Source organism: Theropithecus gelada, chromosome X, assembly GCF_003255815.1.
Source record: "Theropithecus gelada isolate Dixy chromosome X, Tgel_1.0, whole genome shotgun sequence".
Lineage (NCBI taxonomy): Eukaryota > Metazoa > Chordata > Mammalia > Primates > Cercopithecidae > Theropithecus > Theropithecus gelada.
The window spans coordinates 80,181,453-80,207,154 of NC_037689.1; the positions used below are offsets into that span (position 1 = coordinate 80,181,453).

General features: G+C 40.1%; 1 long non-coding RNA gene across 1 annotated transcript in view; it reads left to right on the forward strand.

Annotated features, from left to right (window-relative positions):
- Positions 1–9,633, forward strand: part of LOC112615063 — a 22,334-nt gene extending 12,701 nt beyond the window's left edge. The window contains exons 5-6 of the long non-coding RNA XR_003117269.1: positions 864–1,027; positions 2,125–9,633. This is a non-coding gene — a long non-coding RNA (uncharacterized LOC112615063). The remainder of the gene's footprint in view (positions 1–863; positions 1,028–2,124) is intronic.
- The last annotated feature ends 16,069 nt before the right edge of the window (positions 9,634–25,702 follow it).

Here is a 25,702-nt window from a genome sequence, read left to right on the forward strand (position 1 = left end):
CTCAAAAAAAAAAAAAAAAAAAAAAAAAAAGAATATTTGCCTTCCAGAGTGACTCACCTTTATCTCAAAGAGCAGTATTACGAGTTTTGGAAATGCTGCTCTGTGGCTGTGTTTTGTTAGTCCTGAGCCAGGAGACTTAAATAAAGCAAACTTGAGGTGGTCCTAAAACATTGAAGTGAGCCTTAAACATTGGAAATACCTTATGTTTTTTCCTCTCATATCTATTATTTTTGTGATCTCAGTTACTAATCATTTAAAGGGACTCCCAGCTGATTGGCACTTAAAACAGGATCGTAGTTTTTTTTTTTGAGATGGAGTTTTGCTCTGGTTGCCCAGCCTGGAGTGCAGTGGTGCAATCTCAGCTCACTGCAACCTCTGCCTCCCGAGTTCAAGCGATTCTCCTGCCTCAGCCTCCTAAGTAGCTGGGATTACAGGCATGCACCACCACACTGGGCTAATTTTGTATTTTTATTAGAGACAGTGTTTCTCCATGTTGGTCAGGCTGGTCTCAAACTCCTGACCTCAGGTGATCTGCCCACCTCAACCTCCCAAAGTGCTGGGATTATAGGCGTGAGCCACCGCGCCCGGCAGTTCTAGTCTTTAAGGTATAAGGCTATGACTGGTGGTGGTGTCTCTAGTGACTCATCAAGTGATATTTGGCAAGACATTTTCCCATTTATTCCAGTTTCCTGTTCTGTTGAATGAGGAAATTTTCTCTCTAAAGACCTTAAAGTTTTGACTTTGTAGGTTTCAAAGTTCTGTGGAAACGTTTTCTATTGCTTATTAATTTCAATCTTACATAACTCTAGCACAGTACTCAATACTTACGGCATTTACATGGTTTATCTCATGTGTTTTTATAGCTCTTCATTGTTCCTATCTGCCAAATCATTACACTTCCTACAAGCAGTGCAGAGAACTGAGTCTTCAGCAGGTCCAAGAAATTTGAACACATTGAAGGAGGTCAGCCTTCCTACCTGAAGATCAACATGCTTGGCACTCTAGCACTTTAGGATAGCCGAATGAAGTAAGTTGTTGGTGTTGCAGTCCTGTGAGGATCACTTCAGAACTATTAATAACAGCTGTTTTTTGGGAGCTGTTGTTGGATGTGGTGTGTTGGTCTAATGTGAAGTGGGGCTAAATGTGAGATGGAAAGATGACCTGTCTTCCATACTACTAAGTTCACTGAAGCAACTCAAAGACATTATGGTCTTCTTACCAGTTGTATCATAGAAGAATCTGGCCTTTGCTTGTGTGTTCTGTGTCTTCACTGTATACGTCCTCTGTCATTCTTAGAGCCTTAAACATTGAGAAGCTTAAAACACCATTTCTGCTTTCTGCTGAAAGGGTAACCCTTTCTCATCTCCATTTGTGAGAGACTCTGTCGTCAGTTAAGATTAGTGTAAAAAGAAGACGAAACTCTGAAGTAGCCATTATAAAAGTGTGAGAATGAAGTCAGTTTTCCAAAGAGTTGGGGAAAGGTGATGCTAAAGGAGGGGATTGAGCAAGTCCTATCAAAGAGCCCTTTATGAAAATATTTAGTCATCTGTGACATCCCATTTGGCTCTTCCAGAAATCCTAGTGAATAGTTGTAACAGAATGTTAAGAGGCACACATTGTGTGTTTTAAATCCTCTGCTACTCATTAGGTATATGACCTTTGGCAACTTAAAGTCTCTGATTAGACTTGCCTGTTTGTGAGGGTTAAATGAAATCATGTATGTAAAGTGCTCACCTATTGCAGTGCCTGGCACATGGCAAGTAAAAGGTAAGCCAAGAAGACTCATAAGTTCATTTCCCACAATATAAGTGACCACTAGCACTATCAGGTAGCAGGCAGAGTTGGCATGCTTTGGTTCTACATAAGAAATCCCTAAGGTAAAAGTTTGTAAATAGAAGAGCATCTGTGTTGGTGTTGGTGGTTGTTATAATTATTATTATTTTAGTAGTATAAATAGTATTGGTAGTAACAATAGTTTAATATAATTACTAATGACACTTTTTGATTTTTTTTTTTTATCTTTCTGTGATGCTTTTCATGCCTCTTGTGCCCCTCACTGTATCTTGTCTCTTCTGCTACTTACTTTCTCTGAATGTCTGCCTTTGCTTATCTCTTGCACTCAAGTGTGTATTTCTTTGTCTCTTTCTTCCTTGTCTTTGCTCTTTGTTCTCTATCTAAAGTGTGTCTTACCCATTTCCATCTTTCTCTTGCTAATTTCTTTCGTGTGTGCCTTTGCCTCATTTTCTCTTTTTGTTCACAAGACTGGTCTGTGCCTTATCTTAGACGTGTCTCTCATTTTTCCTTTTGTTGCTGTTTCTCTTTGCTCTCCTAGATGTGGCTCTTCTTTCACGCTTTATTTCATGTCTCCTTTTTGGGTCACATGTGTGTGCTTTTTGTCCTTCTTTTGTTCTGTCTACTTCTCCTTTCTCTGCCTACCTCTCTTTTCTCTTTGTGAACTGTGATTATTTGTTACCCCTTCCCCTTCTTGTTCGTTTTAAATTTCACCTTTTTTCTGAGTCTGGCCGCCTCTCTGCTGTTTCTACTTTTTATCTCACGTTTCTCATTTCTACATTTCCTTTCTGCCTCTCTTGGGCTATTTTCTCTCTTTTTCCTCCCCTGTGTGCCTCAGCATCTCTTGCTGTTTGTGATTTTCTATTTCAGTATTAATCTCTGTTGGCTTGTGTTTCTTCTCTGCTTCTTCCCTTTCTACTCACCTTTGAGTATTTCAGCCTCTTCATGAATCTATCTCCCTCTCTTTGATTTCATGTAATCTTCTCTCCTTAAATATTTCTTTGCATATGTGGGCATGTGTACGTGTGTGTGGCATGTGTGGCAGAGGGGCTTCTTAACCCCTGCCTGATAGGTGCAGAACGTCGGCTATCAGAATGAGCATTGTGGAGCGGTTCCTTATGCCAGGCTGCCATGTGAGATGATCCAAGACCAAAACAAGGCCCTAGAGTCTAGACTGCAGTAAAACCCAATACTCAAGTAGGACAGAAGGTGGAAGGCTCATATGGATAAAAGGCCCAAAGTAGAAGACAGATGGTTTGAGACTCGAGACCCGAGGACTAAGATGGAAAGCCCATGTTCCAAGATAGATAGAAGCCTCAGGCCTGAAACGAACAAAAGCCTCAAGAGCCAAGAAAACAGAGTGGTCTGAATTGGACAGAAGGCCTGAGTTGGATGGAAGTCTCAAGTCTTGAGTTTGAAGTCTTAAGACCTGGGACAGGACACATGGAAGGCCTAAGAACTGAGACTTGTGACACAAGGCCAAAGACCTAAGATTAGCCCGGGGTTGTAGTTGGAAGACCTACAACCCAAGGATGGAAGGCCTCTGTCACAAACCCTACCTATATGGATAGAGGACCCTAGTGAAACAGATATCTCAAGACTAAAGGCCGGAATCTGGAGGTCCATGACCTAGAACCCAGGAAGGATGGAAGCTTGAAGACCTGGGGAAATCCCAAGATGAGAACCCTAAACCCCACCTCTTTTCTATTGTTTACACTTCTTACTCTTATATATTTCCAGTTCTCCTGTTTCTCTTTAAGCCTGATTCTTTTGAGATGTACTTTTTGATGTTGCCAGTTACCTTAAAGGAACATATCTTTAGATTGACAGTATTATGCCTGGGCCAGTCTTGAGCCAGCTTTAAATCACAGCTTTTACCTATTTGTTAGGCTTTAGTGTTTTGTAAACTTCTGTTTCTATTCACATCTACTCCACTTGAGAGAGACACCAGAATCCAGTCAGTATCAAATCTGGATTTTGTTATTCTCCTCAGGAGCAAACATTCATATAGGTGATACTGTATTTCAGTCCTCTCTTTTAACCCCAGAATCCCTAGACTGAGAAGATAAAATGGTCAGGTTGTTGGGGAAAAAAAAGTGCCAGGCCCTCTAGAGAAAAATGTGAAGAGATGCTGCAGGCCAATGAGAAGAATTAGACAAGAAATACACAGATGTGCCAGACTTCTGAGAAGCACCTGCCAGCAACAGCTTCCTTCTTTGAGCTTAGGTGAGCAGGATTCTGGGGTTTGGGATTTCTAGTGATGGTTATGGAAAGGATGACTGGGCCTGGGACAAAGTGAGTTCCCAAGGGGACAGCCTGAACTCCCTGCTCATAGTAGTGGCCAAATAATTTGGTGGACTATGCCAACCCTAGTCCTGGGTTTAATACCCATCTCTAGGCTTAAAGACGAGAGAACCTGGGACTATTGAGCACATTTAATACTTTCCTTGATTTTTTTTCCTTCCTGTTTATGTGGGAAGTTGATTTAAATGACTGATAATGTATATGAAAGCACTGTAAAACGTAAGAGAAAAACCAAGGCGTGCTCCTTAATAGTGCATTGGCAATCATGCATAGTTAACATTTGAAAGTGCATTGTAAATTGTGAAGCTTATGTAAATCGGGGTCCAGAGTTTTTCTGTAAGGGGTCAAAATCATAAATACTTTAGACTGTGGGCCATACGGTTTCTGTTACATATTTGTTTTTTAAACAACCTTTTTATAAGGTCAAAATCATTCTTAGTTTTTGAGCCAATTGGATTTGGCCTGCTGTTCATAGCTTACCACCCCCTAATGTATTATTCGTTATTCAGAGAAAATGTCTGAATACTACTAATTTCCTTTTCTGTGCCTGTCCCTGTGCTAGGCACTCAAAATGCAACGATGATTCACATGTAGGTGACCTGAAGAAAAATAGTGAATGTGCTTTGTAAACTATAAAGCACTTGTATTCTACTGTGATAAACATTGTGGATACAAAGAAAGGAGCAAGCATAAAAAAGTGCTCTTTCAAAAGGATATAGTACTATGCAGACACAAAGAATTGTTTGATAAATGAATAAATTATATGTGTATTTGAGGCCAATTTGTGTTTGCTGCTCTGGTAATTTTGAGTAAAAATGCAGTATTCCAGGTATCAGAAATGAAAACACATGGAAACTGCTTTTAAACTTTAAAGTATACTGAATACATAAGGGACTCAGCTTATTGTGGTCACCTATAATGTGCCAGATACCATGCTGGGCACTAGAGCTACCAAAGGGGAAAAAAATACTCTCACAGAACAAAAAATTTCAGAAAGGTGCATATTAAAGTGCTTTGTAAACTAAAGCACAATACAAATGTCAATGGGCTACATATTTATGAATGAATGAATGAATGAATGAAATTAACTGCCTCTCACATATCAGCTATTGTTTTGGGTATTGTGAAATACAAGATTAATTCTCCTATAATAAGAGGAAAGTTTATCCTCTAGACTATTCAGATGTAAGGAATGAGATATTGCTTAATTTTAAACAATCAAGACTTTACTGGTGAGGTTAAGTTAAATTGCTACCGGTACATTTTCCCGGGTAACCGGGAAGGAGATAGTATAGGAAATGAAGTAATAGAAGTGAGGTCCAGACCAAAAGTCACTTAATTAAGTTTGCGAATGTGCTTTCTAAATTATAAAGCATTTGTAAATGTGAAAAATTCGATGCTTTCTATATGAATAAAACTTTCTGTAAGATAGGTACTGTCTCTACAAAATTCTCATTGTATACTTAAACCACAATGAGAAGGGTTCTATACGTAGTTATACAAACCAAGGGTTTAAATACCTGTTAAATGGATCAATTTTGATTGCCTACTATGTGAACTTATTGTTAAAGGCACTGAAAATTTATCATATTTCATTTACCCACAGCCAAAAATAAGGCAATACCTATGTTAGCATTTTGTGAACTCTAAGGCACCATATAAATGTAACTGTTGATTTTCTTACTTGGTGCTGAGCACTAGGTTTATACAATTGTATGATAGTTATTATATTGTGCAAATAAAGTAGGAAAATTTGAGCAACAATGATTAACTTTTGAATATGCATATGCAAGGGATTGGTTGTCTGAAGAATGCCACTATAGTAGTTATCTATTGTGTGCCAATCTCATTGCTAGGCATTGGGGATGCAAAGATAAACCATCTTTATTGTGTCCTGGGTAGCAGAAGAAAATATGTGTAAAATCAATTTATAATTTCTAAACTGCCACCCATATATAAGCAGTATCTGCTGAATGATCATTGATTACTCATATCCTTAGAGATAACAACTGGGGGCACAAACATTTATTATCATATTGAACCTACAACAGAGACCTTTGTGTAGATTTACAAAGCCTACAGTTCTATACAAATAGGAATGAACTATTGGCTTACTGAATGGTGATTACGTTCTGATTTACAAAGCCTACAGTTCTATACAGATAGGAATGAACTATTGGCTTACTGAATGGTGATTACTTTCTGTGGGGCTCGGAACTACATGCCCTAGGATATAAAAAAATGATGTCATCATTATAGAGTGCTCACAGAAGGAAATGAAGTAATAGGTGTGAGATCCAGACCAAAAGTCACTTAAGTTTATTCAATGATGAAAACATGGGACAAATGGACTAGTATAAGGCAGTATACTAAGCTAAGTAGAGAGATAAAGTCCTGTCCAGAAGATATGTGCTCCCTGGCCTGATTGAAGAGACGGAAAATTTTTGCAAAAAACAAGGTGTTGTGGTCTTCCATTCAGTTTCTTAAGTGCTGATGATAGAAGTGAATTAGACCCACCTTGGTCTGGCTTACAGACAGTAAAGGAGTAAATAAATACAGACAGTAAATAAATGCCTCAGGTTTACAGACAGTAAATTTACAGACAGTAAATAAATGCCTCAGGTTTGCTTTTTGATTCATTTGATAAACAAAGCATCTTTTATGTGGAATGTACCATTCTGGGTCCTGAGGATGAGAGAGGTGAGGGCATTAGACCATTGACAGCTGAAGTTAGAAGAACATCTTTAGTTTGATTGTGTAAATAATATTTCAGTGCCTATTCTCTGCAAGGTACTATGCTTGGCAAATTAGTAAATTAAATAGGTCTGGTCCAGAAGACACACTCAATTGCCTTTGGGATTTAAAAATAAAGAAAAAAGAAAGAAAAAGGCAAGTTTCTTTCAAAATAGAGACATTTTTCCTAGTTTCAGGAATCCCCCAAATCACTTGCTCATTGGCTTAGTTTGAAGCCAGGAGACTGATAAAAGGGCTCAGGGTTTGTTCTTTAATTTATTAAGCAAACATTCTGCTTTTATTACAGTTACATGGTTCAAGATGAAACAACTAGTTTTAAAGGTATTTGCTCATTGGTCTGGCTTAGAGACAGGAAGACATTTGAGCAATACAAAAAATTCTTTCCCATTTACCATATTTAGTAAAAATTTATTAAAACTGAATAAAGTGCTGTTCTTAAGTGCTTGAAAGACCTAAACCAAAGTGCACTTTATCTCATTTATCTTATGGTGGAAACACAGGAACACATTCTCTAAGAGACTGTGTTTCTTTAGTTGAGAGGAAACTTCATTGAGTAGCTGTGATATGTTCGATACTAAGGAAAAACTAAATAGATCACCTTTGACATGCTCTGTAGAGTGGGAATAAGAGAGGGCTTTTTTTTCATTCATATGAATATTGATGAAGGTGATACTAAATGCTAAATGAAATATATCTGCTCCAAAAGTCATTTATTTTGACTTGGAGATGCAACAAAAACACAATAAATGGAATGAAGTGATACTCTTCATCAAACAGAAGTGACTGTTATATCAACCATTGTGTTAAATCCTAGACAGAAAACAAAAAAGATCATGACTAAAAGACACTTGCTTATTAACTGGCTTGGAAAGTAGAATATAGGAGAAAGGTTACTGGTTTTTTTTTTTTTTTTTTTCATGTTTTCATTCATTCTACAAATATATTTGGGTGCCAGTAGGTACTTGGTATAAGGTTTTTGGCCCCAGAGACATGGGAAAAAAAAAATGCATGCCTTCCCAGAGAATGCCTAATACTTTCCTTTTGGCTTGTTTTCTTGTTAGGGGCATGGCTTAGTCCCTAAATAACATTGTGTGGTTTACTTCCTACTCCATATCTCTTCTACCACTCTGGCCACTACAATAAGCAGGTAGCTGGGTTTTGTAGTGAGCTTGCTCCTTTAAGTTGCAGGAACTCTCCTTATAATAGACACTTCATTTTCCTAGCCCATCCCTCATGAAAAATGACTGACCACTGCTGGGCAGCAGGAGGGATGATGACTAATTCCCAAACCCCAGTCTCATTGGTACCAGCCTTGGGGAACTACCCATACTTGAGCCACAATTGGTTTTGAAGTGCATTTACGAGGTTTGTCTATTTTCAGTTATTTACTTTTTACGTGCTGACACATACATACACTGCCTAAATAGATCTCTTTCAGAAACAATCCTCAGCTAACGCATAGCAAAATGGAGATGGAGACATGATTTCTCATGCAACAGCTTCTCAATTTATACCTTAGAAATGTCCTCCTTTTTATCAAATCTACTCAAGAGGGGCTTTTTATAGTAGAATAATATCAGTGGATGAAAACAGCTTAACATTTTACCATGCTTAAGTTTTAAGAATAAAATAAAAATTGGAAATAATTGGCCAAAATTGAAAGGAAATTTTTTTTTTAAAAAAATTTCTCTAAATGTAGGCCTGGCTGGGCATTGACCTTTTCCATTTTAAATCACTCACAGAGGGTGGGACAGGAGGAAGAGTGAAGGAAAAGGTCAAACCTGTTTTAAGGGCAGCCTGCCTTTGTTCTGAATTGGCCTTAAGAACATTACCAGCTCCAGGTGTAAAGTGTTTAGTTTCATGCAGTTCCAATAACTGATCATTGTTGAGATGAGGACAAAATCCTTTGTCCTCACTAGTTTGCTTTATATTTTTGAAAAGTAATTATTTTTGTCCAAGTGCTTATCAACTAAACCTTGTGTTAGGTAAGAATGGAATTTATTAAGTGAATCAGTGTGACCCCTCTTGTCATAAGATTATCTTAAAGCTGAAGCCAAAATATGCTTCAAAAGAAGAGGACTTTATTGTTCATTATAGTTCATACATACTTTCAAAGCATCTAAACTGTAGTTTCCATGGCAAGTCAATTGCATCCATAAGTGGAGAAGGAAATAGATAAATGTCAAAGTATGATTGGTCGAGGGAGCAAGGTTGAAGATAATCTGGGGTTGAAATTTTCTAGCTTTCATTCTGTACATTTTTAGTTAGACATCAGATTTGAAATATTAATGTTTGTCTTTTAATGTGTGGTATCAGCTGGACTCAGTAACACCCCTTTCTTCAGGTGGGGATGGGGAATGCATTATTGGAAAATGGAAAGAAGAAAGTAACTAAAAGCCTTCCTTTCACAGTTTCTGGCGTCACTACCACTACTGATTAAACAAGAATAAGAGAACATTTTATCATCATCTGCTTTATTCACATAAATGAAGTGATGAATAAATCTGCTTTTATGCAGACACAAGGAATTAAGTGGCTTCGTCATTGCCCTTCTACCTCAAAGAGAATTTATCCCAAAATGCTAAGATAAATGGAAGACTCTTGAACTTGTGAACTGATGTGAAATGCAGAATCTCTTTTGAGTCTTTGCTGTTTTGAAGATTGAAAAATATTGTTCAGCATGGGTGACCACCAAAAAGTAATCTTAAGCCATCTAGATGTCACAATTGAAACAAACTGGGGAGTTGGGTTGCTATTGTAAAATAAAATATACTGCTCTGAAAACTTTGTATTTTGATGTGACAATTTCTAACTCACTGTCCCTAACCACACTAATTACCCTAAGTTCTTCATTTCTTTTTTCTTTCTTTTTTTTTGAAGATGGAGTCTCGCTTTGTTGCCCAGGCTGGAGTGCAGTGGTGCCATCTTGGCACACTATAACCTCTGCCTCCTGGGTTCAAGCAGTTCTGCCTCAGCCTCACCAGTAGCTGGGATTACAGTTCTGAGCCACTATGCCTGGCTAATTGTTGTATTTTTAGTAGAGACGGGGTTTCGCCATCTTGGCCAGGCTGGTCACGAATTCCTGACTTCAAGTGATCCACCTGCCTCGGCCTCCCAAAGTTCTGGGATTACAGGTGGGAGCCACCGTGCCCAGCCTCATTTCTTTCTTTTTTAAAACTACCTTAACCACCCAGTGTGGGTAAATTATTTGAAGTCTCATTTCTTACAGCGTCTGTTTTGGTCAAGGCTACTGAGAAGCAGAAACCCAATAAAAAATGTGAGAAGCAAAAAACTATTGAGGACCAAAAGTGGGAGAGGAGCAGGGTATAAATAAACTGTAAGTCTGTGGGAATTAAGCATTTATGAAAGAGGCCCATACCCTGAGTAGGTGAAAGGATCCTCAGTGTTTCTAGAATTCGGAATGATCAAATACCCAAACATTAGATTGGTGACTTTATAGGCAAATGAACCAGCACAGTATTATTATTATCTTTTTGAGACAGAGTCTGTCTCACTCCAGGCTGGAGTGCGGTGGCGTGATCGGCTCAATGCAACCTCTGCCACCCGGATTCAAGCAATTCTGCCTCAGCCTCCTGAATATCTGGGATTACAGGCATGTACCATCACACTGGGCTAATTTTTGTATTTTTAGTAGAGACAGGGTTTCACCATTTTGCCCAGGCTGGTCTCTCAACTCTTGACCTCAAATGATCCACCCACCTCGGCCTCCCACAGTGCTGGGATTACAGGCATAAGCCACCGTGGCCAGTCCCCAGCACAGTATTCTATAGGCAAGAGTTCCTACTGCTTTGTTGGAAATTAAACTGGAAACTATGGTGGTTTTTTTTTTTTTTTTTTTTGGACAATCTTGCTCAGCCACCCAGGCTGGAGTGCAGTGGTGTGATCTGGGCTCACTGCAGCCTCCGTCTCCCGGGTTCAAGCGATTCTCCTGTTCCAGCCTCCTCCAGAGTAGATGGGATTACAGACACCCACTATCATGCCCGGCTAATTTTTGTATTTTACTAGAGACGGGGTTTCACCATGTTGGCCAGGCTGGTCTTGAAGTCCTGACCTCAGGTGATCCACCTGCCTTGGCCTCCCAAGGTGCTAGGATTACAGGTGTGAGCCACTGCACCCGTCCCAGTACATGTACCTTCAAAACCAATGCCTGAAGAACTCTTACCTATGTAACAGTTGAATTTTGTCATTATAAATTAGTAGAGTTTGAGGTGATAAAGTTGACCCCTATCCTAGGGGTTGCTTCTGAACTGGGATGGTCCTACACGGACTTTACTCTTATTTCTTTGCAAGGCTAGATGTGTAGGACAGAGGGAAAGCAGGTGAGGAGGTAAGGAGACTTCCTGAAGTTATTCCTGAGTGTCTTCTGTTCCTCTGTCCATCCCTCTTGATTCCTTCAGCCGATCCTATTCCCACAGGGGCTTACTTCAGTCCCCTTGTCATATCTGCTGTGCTTACCCTTGTGTTTGTGGTGCTTTGGTCCTCAAATTCTCTTCATTCTCTTGTAAAATTTGAAGGGAGAGGAAATGAAAAACACCATGTCTCCTGGTTAGTGAGGAAAGGTCAGACAAGGCAATTTTATAGGGGCAGTAGGAATGTTTAGAAAATGTCAAAGCACTTGATAGTATTTTTCAGCTTTTGTATTTTTTATGTGGTGAGTATGAAGTGATCACTGTATGCTTGTAGTTAGATTTGGTGCCAGCCCAACCCACATCCACAAAAACTTGTGCCTCCTATCAGTTTACTCTTTTACCCTTGGTCATGAGAAAAGGTAATGTTACTGAGGCTAGTAGACTTAGGCAAGCATCTATCATTCAAATTTCAAAGTGGAATAATTTAAATGGGGTCTAAAATTTAGCCAGCCATTCTATTCACTGTGAATGGATAGGCAGGAAGTGTGCTAGTCATAGGTTCAACTTCTGACAAAGGTGGAGGTAGCACGGAAAACCAGTTGAAGGACCTTAGTACCTTTCCTATGAATTATAGCAAATGGAGCACCAAGGCAATTTACATGGTAGCTGAGGACTCATTTGAATAGGTCTCAAAATTTAAACCCCACTCAGCTATATTGTTTCCATTGGCTTGATAAAGGTGAACTTTTGAGGGGTTCTTATTGTTAGTATTTCCTGGGTCTGCCACAGTCTTTCTCCCAGTACCAGCTTTCCCAGTGATGAGCTTCCTTTTACCCACTCCAGTTTCTCTTCCCTGTGTACTCTGGATCAAAATTGTAACTCCTTTCTAGAGTGCTAGAACAAAAGCTGGCATCACTTGAGGGCCTAAGGAAAGAAGAGCAAAGGGAGAGTAGAATGCAAAGTAGAATGGGAAAGAAAGTTGGATTTGAGCAGCCTTGCAGGTAGTCAACTACTTAGGCAGAACCTGTCCCTTTTTGGGAACTCTGTGGTAAGGAAAAAAGTTCATAAGCAGACTTTGCAGGCAGGATTTTTAAAAATCTTAGAAAGACTCGTATTATATAGAAGAAGAATGTCAAAGGTTGGGTGGCTTGTGAGGGATGAGCTTTGAGTGGACCCTACTTTATAATATTCCATGAAGAAATGATTAGATATATCCCAAAGACATAGAAAGACCCTTCCCCTTGTAGCCTTTTTCTTTCTGTTTTTTTTTTTTTTCTTTTTTTTCCTTGCTAATGAATTATTCTGAAAGTATCCCAGGAAACGCAATGACAATGAGAATGGTGGAACAGATGTGGGTTCTATCTGGCAGTGGGCTATATTGTCTTCCTCCCCACCCCCAGAGGACATTTGGCTGAAGTACCAGAGTCCAAGAAATGTCTTGTTACTAGGCAGATAGTCTCATCTGCATAGTGTGGTGGTTTTACTCCCTCACTTCAATTCCACTGTATTTTATTTTGTTTCGCTGCATGATTGTGTTAGCTGTGTAATTCCCATTGGACCAATTAGAATTGTGTATCTAAATGCACAAAATAAAGATGAGGCACCTGAAACCCAGAGAAAATAACTCGCTCAATGTCACAGTGCAAAATAGCTGAAGTGACCCTAGATCCAAATTCACTTAATTTCTAAATGAATTCTTTTCTCACTGTATATTATCATAGCCTCTTTTATAACGGATACATGCTCATCAGGAAAGAGCTTGGATTATGAGTAATTTATAGTTAGAATGGCTCCTCCTAATCATAGCTAACCTCCAGTGTACTATTGTATGTCTTTATGCTCACGGGGAAATAAAGTCTTAAAGAATATCCAAAGAGAGGGATTATAGTAATTATGACTATTAGCTGGTACCTAAATGGGAGCAATGTGAACTACTTAAAGGAAGACACAGGAAGATAATTCATCTACCTCCGATTCCTCTACCTTGGCCCTATACCTTCTAGCCCAGGGAGATAGTCAGAACCAAGTGAAAATCAGTTTTTCTTCTATTACTACAGGTCTGCTGAAACTATAAAAGTATTAATTTGCCCTCCTGTAGTTTCCCATTGTTACCTCTCTTTTTATATCCGTTTTGTGACTATTACTTTTCTTTTTCTTTTCTTTTTTTTTTGAAACGAAGTCTCGCTCTTTTCCCCCAGGCTGGAGTGCGATGGCGTGATCTCATCTCACTACAACCTCTGCCTCCTGGGTTCAAATGAGTCTCCTGCCTCGGCCCGCCGAGTAGTTGGGAATACAGGCGCCTGCCACCATGCCCGGTTAATTTTTTATTTTATTTTATTTTTAGTAGAGACGGGGTTTCCCCATGTTGGTCAGGCTGGTCTAGAACTCCTGACCTCAGGTGATCCACCTGCCTTGGCCTTCCAAAGTGCTGGGATTACAGGCGTGAGGCACCATGCCCGGCCGGCTATTACTTTTCTACTATAAATGAAGACAAAAAGGGGCCTGGGATCGGCAGGGGTTGGAGAACTGGGGAGCAGACAGTCTCAGCTAAACCTTTACTTGTATTTGCTCATGGCTGGAGTCCAGTCATTGTGCTCCTCCCATTGTGAGCTAGAGTACTCACAGTTGCTACTTCCTGAAGAACTGGAAAACTTGTCTGGCACAGTATCCCATAGCATTTGGATTGTGGACATAGGAGGACAGCTGATGCAACCTGAATCTGCAGGGAGATAGACCATGAGAGAGAAGGCAGGTTGTTAGAGTACCTTGCATGGTACCATCCTATAATGCCAAACCAATCTTCTCACTGTCATCTCTCATGTTTGAATAATAATTGGAAAGAGTGAGACTTAGCAGGGAATAAAGTTACTTTTGAGCTACTACTTTTACTACTTAAAAAGTGGTGAATAGATAGAAATGGATTCCAGTTGTCCTCACCATATTAAGCTGTTGCCTCCAAAAGAAAGAGAATGAACCAAGAAGAATATAGTGGCCGCTCCCTAGTATTGGCTCAACTAGATTCTGAGAGAAGGGACTTTCTGTAAAGGCTGCTACCTGGTTTTTAATACAGCAACTAGACATATATTTTGGGGTTCTAAGATAGGGTTTTTGGCTCTGAGCAGCAGATTGCTGAGAAGCAGGACATGAAGTATGGGACTTACCTGAACTATAGCCAAATGGATGTGACCGCTAATTCTTGTAGATGGCAGGCTGGCTTTCGAGAGAACCCAGAATGAATAGTAAATCTCATTTTCAGCAGAAGAGAGTACGCTATGAGGTTCACAGAAAATAGCTCTAGTAACAACAGCCCCATTAGGCACTAGATTGGATACCAGTTCCCATAGGTAAAACAATAATATTAGCTATTCTGCAAAGGCAAAGCAAAAGCTAAAGAAAATTGTGAACCAACCATGACTTCCCTTCAAAATACAGTCTGGAATCAGAAGTCCCTTTATTCCTTCCCTTTGATTTCTTGCCCTTTTCCTGCATTGCTAGATAAGGAATGCAGTGGCCAGAAGGAAAGGTGGATTATCTAAATTAAGTAGCGAATGTTAGAGAATGTTTACATAATGGTGTTGGGTTGGGGGACATTTAGAATAGCCCCTTCAGTAGCAAGATTATGCTAAGTAAGGTACTCATCTCATCTTAAGTTATTTTTATTGAGACAGGGACTGTGCACAGCTCCCTCTCTAATGCCAATCGCTGCTTAATTTTCCCTCCAACGAAGTTTCTTTACCTGTTCATCTTTAGAATAAGAAATGCTGGAGGAATGGTCAGTGTTGAAGGAAATAAGCCTGTAAGGGAAGGCACAGAAGATGACATCAGGCTTTAGTATAGGTAGGCACAGAAAGACTGTGGTATCAAGCAAGAGGTCCCATATCCTAGAGGTTCAAAACAGATGTTCACTGGTAGGGAGAAAAGTGGGCAGATTTACCTGATAGGCTGATTAAACAGATATAAATGCCATTTAGATGCTTTTATAACTCTTGCCTATATTCTGATTCCTTCTCACCTTAGTGTTTATAGCTTTTGCCCCATCAACTGTTTTCTCTGTACATTTCCTAATAAAATATCTGAAACACCTCAATCTCATTTTTATAGAGCTAAACTTATATGTAATTAGAGCTGTCTAGTGCCTGTGTGGTGTGATTTCATACAAGAAGGCCTTCTTTCCCAAGCCTATATTTGCCCTCCTAGGTAGCTGATGTCTGAAATTCCATTATCTGGAGATGAATCTTTGGTTCTACAATAAGTGATAAAGCAGGGACTAGTTTATTTTTGTACCTAACAAAAGTACCTTTCTCATAGTAGAAAATGTCTGTTAAATTTTTTTTGAATTATATTTAAACTTTAGAACCCTCTAGGAAAGAAAACAAGACTTCCATTTCACACTTAAGGCAAGATCAGCTAATACCATAATATGGGTGGTTGCCACAGTTTCTTTTTTCCAACTCGTGGAAACTTTCATTCATTAATCACAGCATTGATTCCTGTTAAGCCTAGTAAGGAAAAAACTGCTCATTGCCCACCAAAATACATTCTCTCATTCTTGCTTGATGTGTGACTGCCAAACTAGACTACATTTCTCAGCTTCTTTTGCAGTTCTGCATAGCCAAATGATTGTTATAAGCAATAAAATGTGAGTAGAAATGATGTGTGCCATTTCCACGCCTGGGTCCTAAGACACAGGGTATGCTCTCCTTTTTATACTTTCTCCCACCAGCTTTAACTCAGATGTAATGGCTACCCAGTTTCAGTCATACAGATGAGAGTGGTTCCCTATGAGATGAAAGTACAGTGACTTGGAAGGAAATCAAGTCCCTGAATGACTAAGAAACAGAATTCCCTCTCTGATTTGAACTTTTTTTTTTTTTTTTTTTTTTGAGACGGAGTCTCGCTCTGTCGCCCAGGCTGGAGTGCAGTGGCGCGATCTCAGCTCACTGCAAGCTCCGCCTCCTGGGTTCCCGCCATTCTCCTGCCTCAGCCTCCCGAGTAGCTGGGACTACAGGCACCCACAACCGCGCCCGGCTAATTTTTTGTATTTTTAGTAGAGACGGGGTTTCACCGTGGTCTCGATCTCCTGACCTTGTGATCCGCCCGCCTCGGCCTCCCAAAGTGCTGGGATTACAGGCGTGAGCCACCGCGCCCGGCTCTGATTTGAACTTTTTACATTGATACTGTCATGTAAGAAATAATTAACATTCTTTCTCTTTAATCCATTGAATTGTTGATTCTCTTTCCTATAGTAACCAATTTTTCTTCTCATAACTAATTCAACTGGATGCATCCCCAGAATCCTTCATGTAGCATTTCAGGTGACTGCTACTGATAATTTAGAGTTGGCATGCAAGATAAAATTTATTTACCATCCTAGCACTAAAGGGATAAATCACTGACAGCAGATCCTATTTTGAAAGCCGATTATGAAGAAGCTAGAGAATAGACCTTCAGTCTCTGAGAAGAAGGAGGACCATACACAAGGGAGTAGATATTAAAAGAGACTGAGACAATACAGACCAATCTTACAGTCTTTATAACCTTCCCTTAGGCCTGCTCTGTGGTTCACAATACAGGTAGAAAAGATGTGCTCAGAGAAATTAGGGCCAACCAAGTGGCCGGAGGGAAAAGAATGTCTTACATGAAATAGTTTCCCTTGGTGGCAATGCTAGGGAGGGAGAAGACAGATAATGAAAAAAAAAAAAAAAAAAAAATCAAAAGAACTATCCAGCACCAGCTTAGGAAGAAAGCATAGGTCTTGCAAACGAGTCAGAACAATGTCTAAGAATTTGCTATGTTAATTTTTTTTCTTCCAACTTTTATTTTAGGTTCAAGGGGTACTTTTGCAGCAAAAGCCAATGGGTAAATTTCCATGGGTAAATTGTGTGTCATGGGGTTTGATGTACAAATGATTTCATTACACTAGTAGTGAGCATAGTACCTGATAGGTAGTTTTTTTGATCCTCACTCTCCTCCCATCCTTTGTTAATCTTTTAACATCTTTGGAAAATAAGAATTGGCACTAGCTTATGCATTCCAGTAGCACATCTACATAAAACCAGTGAGGGGGCCTCATGATATCAAGATAGTGGACTTAAAAGAAATGGGATACATACTATTCATCTTGTTTAGTCCCTTTGTGTTTGTTTTTCAGTGTCCTAGAGTGGATATTAAGCAAGCTGAGAGTAATTTGAGTACCACTTTATTCTGTAGTAGAGTTACCTAGAAAACACAGGGGTTGAGGGCATATAATCATGTACCCCATATCTGTGAAAATGGACAGTAAGAAGTGGTAAACATTGTTAGGGCCAGGGATCCACTGGGAAATTTGGATAGAGAAATGTAAATTTCATATTTTCTACTCATAGGCCATTTTACCATTAGCAGTAATATCTAAATACTAAAAACAGTAATTATAGTCATAGGAAATCTTGGGAACTAAAAGTCAACATAAGGATGTATTATAATTTTCCTAGACTTAACACCCATTCTTTTGGTATACTGACAGTCCCTAATGAGGACACAAGCCATTGGTTTAAAATAGGCATTGCTTGTCACAACCAAATTCCTCATTTATGTCCATGTCTGATTTAACTAAGTTCCTCTGGCTTCATATCTATGTAGCCTTTCCAACCAGTGGAAGTGTCAACATTCCCACCATCAGCTATTTCCTCTATAACATCATTTACCTTTGATTTGAATTTCATTTCCAGCATCGTGCCTTTTAGTTTCTTTCTTGAGCTTTCATCTTTTATTGGCCAATTCCCTCTTTCATTATACATTTTTGTTAAATGTCACTTGGGTTTATCACTGGGAGACAAAGAGGCAACATAAACACATGATTTGTTCTCTGCACATATACTGAATAGATGATAAGTGACCAGTCACCAAAGACTGAAAGAAGTGATGTGATTCATAATTGATCATGATTCACATCTGTTAGTTATATAGTAATTTACATACTGAAAACCTAGCAGTGAAATTTGTACTTTATTTAGTATGACAGTCAACATACCATGGTAACTGAAATTTAAACTGTGTTGTTGGGGTACTTGCATTATTTAAGTAAACCATGGTGCAAAGTGAGGAATATCTGAGTCTTTACTATTTGCTTTGAATATTGACCACTTCAGTATGTTTGTGAATATATATGTGAAATTGTTTTTTTTAAACAGTGAGATGTCAATTGTAGGCTCTCATGTTTGCTGTTTTAAAGTAGATATTCGATAGAGTATAATTACATGTAGATTTCAATAGATGGCCCTATCTACAATGCACTAACTGTCATATACTACATAGCTGTGGAGTAAACAAAAAAGGCTATTTTGGTGTTTCAGGGATGTCAAGGACAGTGTCTTCAAGGGGAATTCTGTAGCTTTGTACATAAAGAAACCCAGTTACACCAAAACACTCATTGTCTATCAGACCTTCTGGGATTGATCCTCTTCAAGATAGCAAGAAAAATTACTAAGCCAAATACAATTTTGAATTGCCAATCAAAAATACAGTCACAAATTGGATAAATCTTGTCATGGTGGTCTTTTAAACTTTACTTACAGTTTTTTTTTTTTGGTTTTTTTTTTTTTTTTTTTGCTTTTTTCTTTTTGTGAGTTTAGATCAATAACAGGACTTAGAGGCTTTTACCTTCAAAGGAAAGTGACCTCATGTTCCCAATGACTAGGGCCTCTTGAGAGGAAGTATGCCTAATAACTAAAAGCAAATACTCTAGGGCATCATGGCCCAATATATTAGCTATTAGCCATATATGACTATTGAGTACTTAAAATGTGGCTAGTCCAAATTGAGACATATTGTAAGTGTAAAATACATACTGAATTTATGAATTGATTTTTATAATTATCACATGTTAAAATAATATTATTTTGATATAGTAGTTTAAATTACATATATTATTAAACTTTCAAAAATAAAACAAATAGGAGTTGGAAAGCTATGGTTTACCACCTGTTTTTGTTTGTCCCACAAGCTAACAATGGTTTTTCCATCTCTAAATGCTTAAAATTTTTAAAGAATATTTTATTACATGCAAAAATTATATGAAATTTAAATGTCAGTTTCCATACATAGTACTTATTGGGAAAGTACCATGTTCATTCGTTTTCATATTGTCTATGGCCGCTTTTGTGCTATAATGGCACTGCTGAGTAGTTGTGACAGATAGCATATGGAATACAAAGTCTATATCAGTTATTCTCACCTCGGGGCAATTTTGCCTCCTATGGGACATCTAGAAATGTCTGGAAAATGTTTTGGTTGTCACAACTGAGAATAAGATGTTATTGGCACCTAGGGAGTAGAAGTCAGGGATGCTGTTAAATACCCTACAGTGAAAAGGAAAGCACTCCACAATAAAGAATTATCTGGCCCAAAATATGAGTACTGTTGAGGTTGAGAAACCCTAGCCTAATCTACTTACTCTCTGGCCCTTTGAGGAAAGAAATTTCTAACCTCTTGTCTAAAAACAAGCCATTTTGGTTGGGTGCCTTGGGTCATGCCTGTAGTACCAGCATTTTGGGAGGCTGAGGCAGGTGGATTGCTTGAGCCTAGCAGTTTGAGACCAGCCTGGGCAACATGAAGAAACTCCATCTCTATCAAAAATACAAAAAATTAGCAGGGCATGGTGGCACACATCTGTGGTTCTAGCTACTTAGGAGACTGAAGTGGCAGGATGACCTGAACCTGGGAGGCAGAGGTTACAGTGAGCTAGATTGTACCACTGCACTCCAACATGGGTAACAGAGGGAAGACCCCATCTCAAAATAAATAAATGAAATAAAAACAAGTCATTTAGTTTATAGCTATGCCAGCAGAGGCACTGTACTGACTTGCTGACTAATGGGTATATGTTATTTAAGATAATTTAGCTGTGTTATATTTAGGAGGGCTCAGAGAAGTGGTCAGATTATCTGTGCATAGGAGAAAATATAATTTCTCTTCTTTCCCTCATAGGTTCTTAGTTGAGACACTCTCCTAAAAACTAAAGTAAAATTAACAAGAGAAAAACCAGCAGAAGCTTATTGATTTGTGCTACACCCATCATGCAGGAGAGGCTTCAGCTTGAAAGTATCTCTCCCTTAAGGCAGTGGCTTAGGGTCCTTGCTTAAATAGTATTTTAACAAAAAGCCATAAATCCTATAGTGACAAGACAAGTAAGAGAGCATCTTCAGGCTTCTAAGAGGCAGGAAAATGTGAGAAGATAAATGTATGGGAAAAGTAAAATCTGCTCCTAGATTTTCTAGATTTTCGAGTGCCACTGTCTCTGAGCTGATAAGCCTTGTAAAGGGGTGAAAAATGGCAGAGGGGAGGGCAGGAAGACCTTTTGTCTTTGTAAATTGCTATCCTGCCATCAGGCAAGAAGCGGGAGGGCAGTGTCCCCCTGCACTTTAATTTTCTTTAGCTCAACAATCCTCAGTATTTTAAAGAGGAGCATTTTGGTTTCCTTCATCCACAAGGTAACTGATTTAAAACTAGGACTTGTCTACAGAGAGTCAAACTCTATAAAATATTTGAAGAGATTTATTCTGAGCTAAATAAATATGAGTGACCAATAGCTCATGACACAGACCCAAGAGACCTGAGAACATGTACCCAAAGTGGTCAGGCTGCAGGTTGGTTTTATACATTTTAGGGAAACATAAGACATCAGTCAATACATGTAAGAGGTACATTGGTTGGGTCTGAAAATCTGGGACAACTCAAAGTGGGGGCTTCCAGGTCATAGGTAGATTCAAATATTTTCTGATTAAAGTCCTGAAATCAATAGAAGGGAGTATCTGCATTAACATAAGGGGCTTCTGAGACTAAGGCTCTTATTATGCAGATGAAGCCTCCAGGTAGCAGGCTTCAGAGAGAATAGGTTGTAAATGTTTCTTATCAGACTTAAAAAGGTACCAGACTCTTAGTTAATTCTCTCCTGGATAAGGGAAAAGAACTGGAAAGGGAAGGGCATTCTCTACAGAATGTAGGTTTCCCCACCAGAGACAGCTTTGCAGGATCATTTAAAAATATGTTCAATAAATATATTTTGGGGCCTGCTATCTGTTGTGTTCATATCTTATTGCTACAAAGAGTCTGCTTTGTCAATGTTAAGGTCTCTGTTTTAATGTTAATGTTGGTCAGTTGTGCCTAAATTCCAAAGGGAGGAGGATATGATGAGGCATGCCTGATCACCCATTTCCATCATGACCTGAACTAGTCTTTCAGGTTACCTTTAGAATGCCCTTGGCTGAGAGGAGGGGTCCATTCAGTTGGTTGGGGGGCTTAGAATTTTTCTTTTTGGTTTACAGACCTTATATATTCTTATTTATTTTACTTAGTTATATTTGACTATTATTATTTCCTTGAAAGAGTCAAGAATTGCCAAGATGAAACATCTTTGGGGTATCTGGACAGGCTTTACCTCTGTCAACCCTTGCAAAAAAATTAGAACTGACTTACCTTGGGGGTGGAGAATAGGTTGCACTTATGAATGAAGAAAATATCGTAGTGAAGACCTTGTGATTGGGAAAATCAGAGGGCTTGGTGTGGGTACAAATATTGGCTGTTGCTGAAAAGGCTTCTTTGACGGAGAGCAAAGCAACTGGGGTGTGGTGGGGTGGTGGCAGTGGTGGCAGTGGTGTCAGTGGTGGTAGTAGTTGCTGAGTGTCAGACCTCTGAACCCAAGACTGCATATATACAGCCAGATGGCCTGAATCAACTGAAGAATCACAAAAGAAATGAAAATGGCTGGTTCCCGCCTTAACTGATGACATTACCTTGTGAAATTCCTTCTCCTGGCTCAGAAGCTCCCCCACTGAGCACCTTGTGACCCCCACCCCTACCCACCAGTGAACAATCCCCTTTGACAGTAATTTTCCACTACCTATCCAAATCCTATAAAACTGCCCCACTGCTAGCTCCCTTTGCTGACTCTCTTTTTGGACTCAGCCTGCCTGCACCCAGGTGATTAAAAAGGTTTATTGCTCACACAAAGCCTGTTTGGTGGTCTCTTCACACGGATGCACGTGACATTTGGTGCCATAACTTGGATTGGGGGATCTCCCTTGGGAGATCAATCCCTTGTCCTCCTGTTCTTTGCTCCATGAGAAAGATCCACCTATGACCTCTGGTCCTCAGACCAACCAGCCCAGGGAACATCTCACCAATTTTAAATCGGGTAAATAGCCTCCTTTTACTCCTTCTCCAACCTCTCTCACTAGCCCTCAACCTCTTTCTCCTTTCAATTTCTGTGCCACCCTTCAGTCTCTCCCTTCTCTTAATTTCAGTGCCTTTCCTTTTCTGGTAGAGACAGAGGAGACACGTTTTATCTGTGAACCCAAAACTCTGGCACCAGTCATGGACTTGGGAAGACAGTCTTCCTTTCGTGTTAAATCACTGTGGGGATGCCTGCCTGATTGTTCACCCACATTTCAGAGGTGTCTGATCACCGCAGGGATGCCTGCCTTGATCCTTCACCTTGGTGGCAAGCACCACCTCCCTGGGGGGCAAGTACCCCCCACCCCTTCTCTCCGTGTCTCTACCCTCTCTTTTCTCTGGGCTTGCCTCCTTCACTACAGGCAACTTTCCACCCTCCATTCCTCTTTCTTCTCCTTTAGCCTGTGTTCTCAAGAACTTAAAACCTTTTCAACTCACACCTGACCTAAAACCTAAATGCCTTATTTTCTTCTGCAATACAACTTGACCCCAATACAAACTCGACAATGGTTCCAAATAGCCAGAAAATGTCACTTATGATTTCTCCATCCTACAAGATCTAGATAATTCTTGTTGTAAAATGGGCAAATGGTCTGAGGTGCCTGATGTCCAGGAATTCTTTTGCACATCAGTCCCTTCCTAATCTCTGCTCCCAATGTGTCTCATCCCAAATCTTTCTTCTTTCTCTCCTGTCTCTTCCTTCAGTCTCCACCCCAAGCTCTGAGTTCTTTGAATCCTCCTTTTCTACAGACCCATCTGACCTCTCCCCTCCTCCCCAGACTGCCCCTCGCCAGGCTGAGCCAGGTCCCAATTTTTCCTCAGCCTCTGCTCCCCCACCCTATAATCCTTCTATCACCTCCCCTCCTCACACCTGGTCTGGCTGACAGTTGCGTTCCTCAACTAGCCCTCCCCCACCTGCCCAACAGTTTCTTCTTACAGAGGTGGCTGAAGCTGAAGGTGTAGTCAAGGTTAATGTTCCATTTCCTTTGGCTGACCTCTCCCAAATCAGTTAATGTTTAGGCTCTTTTTCATCAAATATAAAAACCTAGCCCAGTTCATGACCCATTTGGCAACAACCCTTAGACACTTTACCACCCTAGCTAGACCCAGAAGGGTCAGAAGGCCATCTCATTCTCAATATGCATTTTATCGCCCAGTCAGCTCCTGACATTAGAAAAAGCTCCAAAAATTAGATTCCAGCCCTCAAACCCCACAACAGGAATTAGTCAACCTCACCTGCAAGGTATACAATAATAGAGAAGAGTTGCAATTACTTGCCTCCACTGTGAAAGAAACCCCAGCCACATCTCCAGCACACAAGAACTTCAAAACATCTAAGCCACCGTGGTCAGGCATTCCTTCAGGACCTCCTCCCCCAGGATCTTGCTTCATGTGCCAGAAATCTGGCCACTGGGCCAAGGAATGCCTGCAGCCTGGGATTCCTCCTAAGCCATGTCCCATCTGTGCATGACGCCACTGGAAACTGGAAAAGTCTTACAGGTTAGTTCAGGATTTGCGCCTTATCAACCAAATTGTCTTGCCTATCCACCCCATGGTGCCAAATCCATATACTCTCCTATCCTCAATATCTCCCTTCACAACCCCTCCACAACCCAATATTATGTTCTGGATCTCAAGCATGCTTTCTTTACTATTCCTTTGTACCCTTCGTCCAAGCCCCTCTTTGCTTTTACCTGGACTGACCCTGACACCCATCAGTCTCAGCAACTTACCTGGGCTGTACTGCTGCAAGGCTTCAGGGACAGCCCCCATTACTTCAGTCAAGCCCTTTCTCATGATTTACTCTCTTTTCACCCATCTGCTTCTCACCTTATCAAATATTTTGATGACCTTCTACTTTATAGCCCCTCCAACAAATCTTCCCAACAGGACACCCTCCTGCTCCTCCAACATTTATTCTCAAAAGGACATTGCGCATCCCCCTCCAAAGCCCAAATTTCTTCCTCATCCGTTAGGTATCTCAATGTAATTCTTCATAAAAACACACATGCTCTCCCTGCTGATCATGTCCAGCTAATCTCCCAAACCCCAACCCCTTCTACAAAGCAACAACTCCTTTCTTTCCTAGGCATGGTTAGGTACTTTTGCCTTTAAATACCTAGTTTTACCATCCTGACTAAACCATTATATAAACTCACAAAAGAAAACCTAGCTGGCTCCATAGATCCTAAATCCTTTCCCCACTCCTTTTTCCATTCCTTAAAAACAGCCCCGGAAGCTGCTCCCACACTAGCTATCCCTAACTCATCCCAAACTTTTTTCATTACACCCAGCCAAAGTGCAGGGCTGTGCAGTTGGAATTCTTACACAAGAGCCAGGGCCATGCCCTGTAGCCATTCTGTCTGAACAACTTGACCTTACTGTTTTATCCTGGCTCCCACATTATTCCTGATACCACACCTGACCCCCATGACTGTCTCTCTGATCCACCTGACATTCACTCCATTTACCCATATTTCCTTCTTTCCTGTTCCTCACCCTGATCACACTTGGTTTATTGATGGCAGTTCCATCAGGCCTAATCACCACTCATCAGCAAAGGCAGGCTATGCTATAGTATCTTCCACATCTATCCTTGAGGCTACTCCTCTGCCTATCTCCACTACCTCTCAGTAAGCCGAACTCATTGCCTTAACTTGGGCCCTAACTCTTGCAAAGGGACTATGCATCAATATTTATACTGACACTAAATATGCCTTCCATATACTGCACCACCATGCTGTTATGTAGGCTAAAAGAGGTTTCCTTGCTATGCAAGGGTTCTCTATCATTAATGCCTCTTTAATAAAAACTCTTCTTAAGGCCACTTTACTTCCAAAGGAAGCTGGAGTCATTCACTGCAAGGGCCATCAAAAAGCGTCAGATCCCATCACTCAGGGCAGCGCTTATGTTGATAAGGTAGCTAAAGAAGCAGCTAGCATCCCAACTTCTGTCCCTCATGGCCAATTTTTCTCCTTCTCGTCAGTCACTCCCACCTACTCTCCCACTGAAGCTTCCACCTATCAATCTCTTCCCACACAAGGCAAATGGTTCTTGCACCAAGGAAAATATCTCCTTCCAGTCTCACAGGCCCATTCTATTCTGTTGTCATTTCATAACATCTTTCACGTAAGTTGCAAACTGCTAACCTGCCTCTTAAAACCTCTCATTTCCTTTCCTTCATAAAAATCTATCCTGAAAATATCACTTCTCAGTGTTCCATCTGCTATACTACTACTACTCAGGAATTTCTCAGGCCCCCTCCTTTCCCT